General features: G+C 47.8%; 1 long non-coding RNA gene across 1 annotated transcript in view; it reads right to left on the reverse strand.

Moving 5' to 3' along the window:
- Positions 1-304: 304 nt before the first annotated feature.
- LOC125725468 (uncharacterized) overlaps positions 305-7121 on the reverse strand; it is a 26906-nt gene continuing 20089 nt past the window's right edge. Inside the window, exons 2-3 of the long non-coding RNA XR_007387497.1 lie at positions 2544-2712; positions 305-495 (exon numbers count right to left, since the gene is read on the reverse strand). This is a non-coding gene — a long non-coding RNA (uncharacterized LOC125725468). The remainder of the gene's footprint in view (positions 496-2543; positions 2713-7121) is intronic.

A 7121-nucleotide genomic window follows, 5' to 3' on the forward strand; every position in this document is an offset into this window, starting at 1 on the left:
TCAGACCGTCTGCGGCTCTTGGATTCACCTCTTATAAGGACTTCATCTTGGCACTTAACTCCAGCCCCCACCCCCATCTACTCTGGCATGGAGGTACAGAGATGGCCTGCGAGGCAAATAATGAGTTCTTACATTTCTCAAATCAAACACCCGGAAGGACGGATGGGAAAATTGGATAATCTGCACAAAATCCAGGAGAAACCTGCACTTGCAGCTGGGCCCTGCACATGTGCCTCAGCGCGTGCGCAGCTGGCAGAGAGGAGCACATGCGATTTCTGCATGTGGCGATGGGCAGCGTACTCTCTCTGGGAAGCGGCGTCTTTGGCTCATGAAGGCAGCCATATGTGTACAAACAGCAGGCTGTGGTGGCAGTGTGGGCTAACTTCTCCTGCTCCCACAACTCTTGTGCACGTCCAGCTCTCGCTCCGCTTGTGCTTGTCTTGCTTGGCGTCCATGATGCCCAGGCCAGAAGTGATTAGGGTGTGACACAGAGTCCTGTATAAAAGCCACAGGATCACCAAGGGTCACATGGCCACCGGGGTCTGGGGTGTGCAAACCTTGTCCTCTTAGGCCGTGAGGTGTGCTGCTTACTTCCTTCCGCATGACTTCTTAATTAATTAACCGCTTTGCCTTGATTGAGCTGACTTAATTAATTGAGCAAGCTGAACTTGTTAGGAAGCCGCGCTATGCAAAGGCTGAGGCATACCTATAAATGTTAAATAAATGTTTCTGAAAAAACCATTCTCCCCTTAAATGAATAATGCAGTCAGTGTTCATTATTTTGATTAATCAATGATTACTTAGTCATTCTTAGCTCTTGAACAATTAAGTAGGCCACAAATGATTAGTTTTCTACTAATTTATGCAAATTTATTCTGCTTTGTGTGAGCAAAAGGAGCACATTTTATTAATTGCACTCCACCTGTATCGTCCCTCTAAGAAAAACGTTTTAAGAACAAATTCAGTTTAAAGCAATTTTTTTTTTTTTTGGTCTCAGCAAAGGCATCAGGTTTAAGGTGTTTTTAATGTGCATCAGGCTGAGACCTCGGGCTTCTCCTTGCAGCAGTGTTCTCTTCAGGTGGGGGTCCCTGGTGGGGGGGGTCACGCAGGCTGTAGTGAAGACAACTGTGCCCTTATGGATGCATAAAGAGTTGGCTTTTGGAGGGGTGCAGTGAGGTAAATATGTTGGGTTTGGGTGTGTATTTGCGTTACATGACCTTCCCCTAAATCCCATTCAGAAACCCCATTCAAAAAGTGAACTGAGAGGGCGAACAGCTAGTTTCAAAGTAATAAAAAAAAAAATGACTGGCACACATGGCAGTATGTGGGGGGATCACACACCCCAGCTAGGCATCGATTCCTGTGTGAGATCAGAACCCCCTACAGCAGGGCAGTAGATGGACTGTGCTGCACTAATGCATGTGGAGCTAGCAGATATTCAGTGGGAAGGTGAATCACCAGGGGTGTGTGTGTGCATGTGGTGGTGATGTGTGTGTGTGTGGTGGGGGTTTGTGTGTGTGTGGTGGGTGTGTGATTGTGTGTGGTGTTTGTGTGGTGGTGATGTGTGTGTGTGTGTGTGTGTGTGGTGGGGGTTTGTGTGTGTGTGGTGGGTGTGTGATTGTGTGTGGTGTTTGTGTGGTGGGTGTGTATGTGCAGTGGGGGTTTGTGTGTGCGTGTGTGGGGTGGGTGTGTGATTGTGTGTGGTGGGTGTGTGTGTGTGTGTGTGGTGGGGGTTTGTGTGTGTGTCGTGTGTGTTTGTGTGGTGGGTGTGTACTTGTGTGTGGTGGGGGTGTGTGTGTGTGGTGTGTGTGTGCTTGTGTGTGGTTGGGGTTTGAGTGTGTAGTGGGTGTGTGTGTGTGGTGGGGGTTTGTGTGTGTGTGGTGGGTGTGTGTGTGTTGGGTGTGTGCTTGTCTGTGGTGGGTGTGTGTGTGTGGTGGGGGTTTGTGTGTGTGTGGTGGGTGTGAGTTTGTGTGTAGTGGGTGTGTGTGTGTGGTGGGTGTGTGTGGTGGGGATTTGTGTGTGTGTGGTGGGTGTGTGTGTGTGGTGTGTTTGTGTATGTGGTGGGGATTTGTGTGTGTGGTGGGGGTTTGTCTGTGTGTGGGTGTGTGTGAGCGGGTGTACCTATCCTTATGGGGACACGATGTCCCCATAACGTGATAAAAATCCGTTTTTTTTTCCCTTATGGGGACCGGTTTCCTGGTCCCCATAAGGAAAAACTCTATCTTATAAAAATGAATGACTGCTATGAAAAAACTAAAAATACAAAAACTTGTATTTTGCTTGGTTATGGTTATGTTTAGGGTAGGGTGGGGGTTAAGGTTGTCATAGTTAGCGTTAGCATTTTCCCCATAGAAGTGAATGAGCGGGTCCCATAAGGATAGGTATACCCTACATACGTGTGTGTGTGTGTGTGTGTGTGTGTGCATGTGTGGTGGGGGGTGTACGTGCATCAGTGTGTGTGTGTGTGTGTGTGTGTGTGTGTGTGTGGGGGTGGCTCCTGGTCTGACAGCCTCCCGTTGCTCAGCCATGCTAGGCCACCTCACCTTCATATGGTATGAATAAAAGAACAGCGACTTGGAGAGCTGAGAAATGAGCATCATCCAGAAGCTGGGGGGGGCGTGAACAGACAGCTGGAGGAAGCTCCCCTCCTCCATCAGGCTGGAGTGTGACCTCGCAGGCGCTCCTAGAGACCTCAGCAGCAAAGGTGCACATCTGGAAGGGAAAAGAGGTCTGCTCAGAGAATGGAGGGTGGCAGGGTGGGGGGCTCGGTTATTTTCCAGAACCTTCCTTCAGAAATTTGTTTGGCATCAGCGTGGGATGAGGGGAAGGTACCAATGCAAACAGTTGGGATGGAGGAGGCTGAGAAAAACGCAGATGTTGTGTTGGACCCGCGAGCAGGTCTTTGGTCCAGATAGGGCACATTAGGGATGATAGCATCTAGCGATCTATCAAGCTTTCATGCGGTCATCCGTTGATGTGCTGCATGATGCGCTGCACTACGAGTATAAAAATGAGTCAGCTTCGCTATGGTTGAATGGCAGAGTAGATGCATGCATGAATGCCTGTGAGCTTCCCTGGCTGTGTGGGTCCCTCACCTGAGCCCGAAAGGGACACAGGCCACATCTCAGATGGACCAGGAGTCTCTGAAATGCCACCCTCTCCAGTGGCAGAGAGACATGCAGGTTTGTGGGGGGTCTGCATCTGTGTGTCTGTGCAAACATGTGTGCGTTTTACAGCCTGGTACCACCATGGCACAAGACCCCCGCTGCTGGCCGCGCGCCCACATGCCCGCCCACTCTTGACTTGCCGCCGCGGAGAACCGGCCTCCCTGTCTGTGCGTGACTCCCGGGCCGCCAGGGAAGTAAAGCGGCAGCCATGTGAGAGGAGGCGGGATTCAGGGCTGTATAATTAATGTGGACCTCTCCACCGTGGTGAGGCCGATCCAAAGGGGGCCCAAGCAGGTTGCCATGCTGCTTTGTATTCTTGACTAATTGGCCTCTGAAGATCACCCCCCAGCCCCCCCCAGCCAGTTTGTGCCCCCTCAATTAGAAGCATCCTGGCCCCCAACCTCCCTCCCTCCCCAAAGCTATCTCTGATTCCTTCTTCCCAGAGTAGGCTTCTTCTCCCCTTCTCCCTCTTTTATAGCCGACAAACTGAGGCTTTAGGCCTTCCATTTGCAGGCTGTAGTACTGGGGTGGGAGGAGCTGTGGGAGACCCCATTGTTTTATCGTCTCTATGGAGCGGTGTGGTCCATGACAGTGTTCCTGTGGGGGGGATAGTTCACCCACAAGAGGGGGTGGAGGGCCAACGTGGGAATGAGAGGGAGGCAGAGTGGCGTTCCTCTGGAGAGCTGGCTGTTGAACTGGGATCGGAATGGGGAACAGGACTGGGAAGACAACCTGCAAAGCGGTGGTATTTCTGGCCTGGAAAACACATGGATTTGGTTGCAATAAAAGAGGAGTCTGTCCGTACAGCCAAGGCTCCCGAGGCGGCTGGCAGGAGCAAGCGACTTCAGCTCCCTCATTCAGAACAAAATATTCCCCCAAACATTTCTCACCAAAACTATTTTTACAACCTCGGGGAGCCCTAGCACCAGTCGGCTCTCCCGCAGCGCTAGTTAGAGCAATCACCGGGTTATTAGAACCAGAACAAACACATTTGTTTAGATGAATTAAACCTCACAGCACCGTTTCTGTATCCATGTCAATTACCCAGTGCTACATTGCAATGTAAATGGATCAAAATGTTCATTACTGGTCATAATTATGCCATAATATGCTGTATATAAACTCTATAGAAAACAGCCGATAGGCTTTCAAACGACAAGCTCGGCTAAAGCGACGTAGCTGTTCCTATGCTCTGTTCGCAGCTAAAGGTGCAGGCATGAGATATGTGGTTATTTGTGCTATACTATATAGTTAAAGGTCTGTGCGCACCAGCATCTTGCTTTGAGAACGAAGAGAATGAATATGAAGGGGATCCATCCGTAGGTGATGTAGCCGTCTGCTCTTCTGGGAAGGCTTTCCATTGGATCAAGGCTACTAGAGTTTGCTGCCATTTATGTTGGGCATTAATGTTGGTTCCCTTGTGTGAGTTTGTCTGGCTTACCACTTATTCCAGACCAGCTCCACCTCACATTCACTTCAGTCCATTCGGCCAGGGCAGCTCTTGTGGGGCAGAAATTTGGGGACCTGACTTGATGGAAAGATGGCGTTCTATGATGGAACCAAGGTGAGCGACTGACCTCTTCTGTATGGTTACCCATTCTATTGCCAGTGTCTCTTGCTGGAGACTGCATGGCTGTATCCTGAATTATACATATGTCAGCAAAGGGTGTGGCTTAATTAATAGGCCATATTACAAAAGGAACAAATGAAAACAAAGATATCCATCCACCCAACTTCTAACCACATATCCTGGTCTGTGCTGAGGGGGATTCTCATAGCTATCCCAAGAAGCACAGGGCACAAGGCTAGGATGCACCCTGGAGAGGATGAAAACGAAAATAAATATAAGATAAATGACCATTTAAACTGAGGTACTATTTGAAATAAATACTGTGTGGCTTCATTAAAGAACGTTAAATATACTTCAGTTGATAACTATAGCATTGCAGTTCTTTTAAGCACTAGTAAAATAAAATGAAAATGGTGTCTTTTCTGACAGTTTCAGGGCAGCATCAACAGCACACTACTGATAGAAATGCTATATTAGTAAGCTGGACTGCTTTACCAAAGCCGGTGTCACTTTCTGACTCCCAAAACGCTGAAAAATCACCTTTTGCTCACCTCCCCGAAAGGTCAAGGCATTAATAAGCAATTGGGTTATTGGGAATCTCCCCTGTGCATGATGACAGTCAATGTTTTTTTTTTCCAAGAACATCATGTCACTGTTCACGTCACAAGACATTTTAAATCAACCCTACAGGTTAAACCCAGACAACATTCCAAAAATTTGAACATGGATATATGTCCGATGCACTACAGAATGTTTGTACTTTGTAATTATGCTCATTACTTCCTACGTGACCTACTGGAAGCCTGGTGGGTATGGACTCAACCCTGAAGGTTGTCAGTTCAAGATCCAGGGCAAGTTCATATAAAAGTTAAAAGATAAAAGCAACTCATGAAACAACAAATTAAAAAGTTATAATACAAACAAAGAAAATGTATAGTATTGAGACAGGTAAGTCATTTGGCAAAAATACAGATAACCTTCTAATCATCTGCATTGCAGACACTAATACACTACACTTGCTTAAGTTTATTTTATATATATATATTAGATATTAATAAGTCACAAATCCGCAGCACCATTTTCATACAAACATCTGCATTGCTTTCTTCAGAGGGAACAAAATGACAATTAAGGAAGCCAGGCGAAAGAGTAACTGTAATAACCTATTAATACAAAAATAATTACAGCAGGGGAACATCACACTAATAACACTCCGACTGCAAGATGCAAGACTTTTTTAAAGGAAATTACTCGGCGAGAAGAATCGCCCCCATGGACTATGAGCGCGACCGATAAATGTCAAAACAGTTCAGACAAAGGGGTGGGATATATATAATCAAATAAATAAGAAGGAACAGAAGGAACAACAATTATTTATGTAAATAATGTGGCATTGCTGCTTATAATTAGCGGAAGAATTAAGCAAAAAAGAAAAGGAGGGGAGAAAAAAACAACATCATGCATGTCAGCAGACTAATTTTCGTATGCAAATGAACAATCAAAATTATAAATGGAAATAACACAGTTGGGGAAGAGAGAGAGAGGGAGAGAGACGGTGAGAGGGAGAGAGAGGAGAAAGGGAGTATGGTTCTTTTCTTCTCCTCTGGTTGTGATTCATTAGCTGAGAAACAGCGACAGAAACAGATTTTGTTTGACATGCGGGGCGAGGATGAAGGCAGAGGAGAGGAAGAGTGGAAGTAAGTTGAGAAGTAGGTGTGGGGGTGGGGGGGGCTTTGCATGACAGAGTGTATCTGACGCTATAGAAAAATGGTGATGGGATTTTGGGGCGGGGGAGGGCGTGTATTGCTGTCACAATGGAAGGGAATGAAACACCACCCCCCTCCCCAGTTAGAAAAGTACAATCCAGACACACACTGATTTCTCATTCCCCACCAGCACAAACAAACTCTGGCATACCAGGGGCCCTCAGATCGAACAGCCCCTCCCCCCCCACCCCGGGCAGCTGTGTCACCCATCCAGCCGGTAGGTGTTAGCCCCCGTCACACATGAAGAGGAATTCTTTACCGTGGGGGCTGTGTGTTTGATGTGTGTACATGCGTGAGGTGCCGAGTTGCGCGTTTCAGGTTGCAGCAAGGAAAACCCGGCAAAGCCATCGGCACCCCGTGTGGAGTGCTGGCAGCTGGGGCCTGCTGCAGAACCCGGCTCACAGAGGCTGACTGAGGCCTGCCTTATTGTGAGGTGCCTCTCCTTCCAGCTAACCAAAGCCCCAGAGCAGAACCTGACCTGGGTTCACTAAAGGATCCTGGTTTGCTGGTGCCGAAATGTTTACCAATTGGAAGTGAGATGAGAAGTGGAACAATTGTGCGTGTGTGTGTGTGTGTGTGTGTGTGTGTGTGTGTGTGGGGGGGGGGGGGGGATGTTGA

The sequence above is a fragment of the Brienomyrus brachyistius genome, chromosome 2 (assembly GCF_023856365.1).
Source record: "Brienomyrus brachyistius isolate T26 chromosome 2, BBRACH_0.4, whole genome shotgun sequence".
Classification (NCBI taxonomy): domain Eukaryota; kingdom Metazoa; phylum Chordata; class Actinopteri; order Osteoglossiformes; family Mormyridae; genus Brienomyrus; species Brienomyrus brachyistius.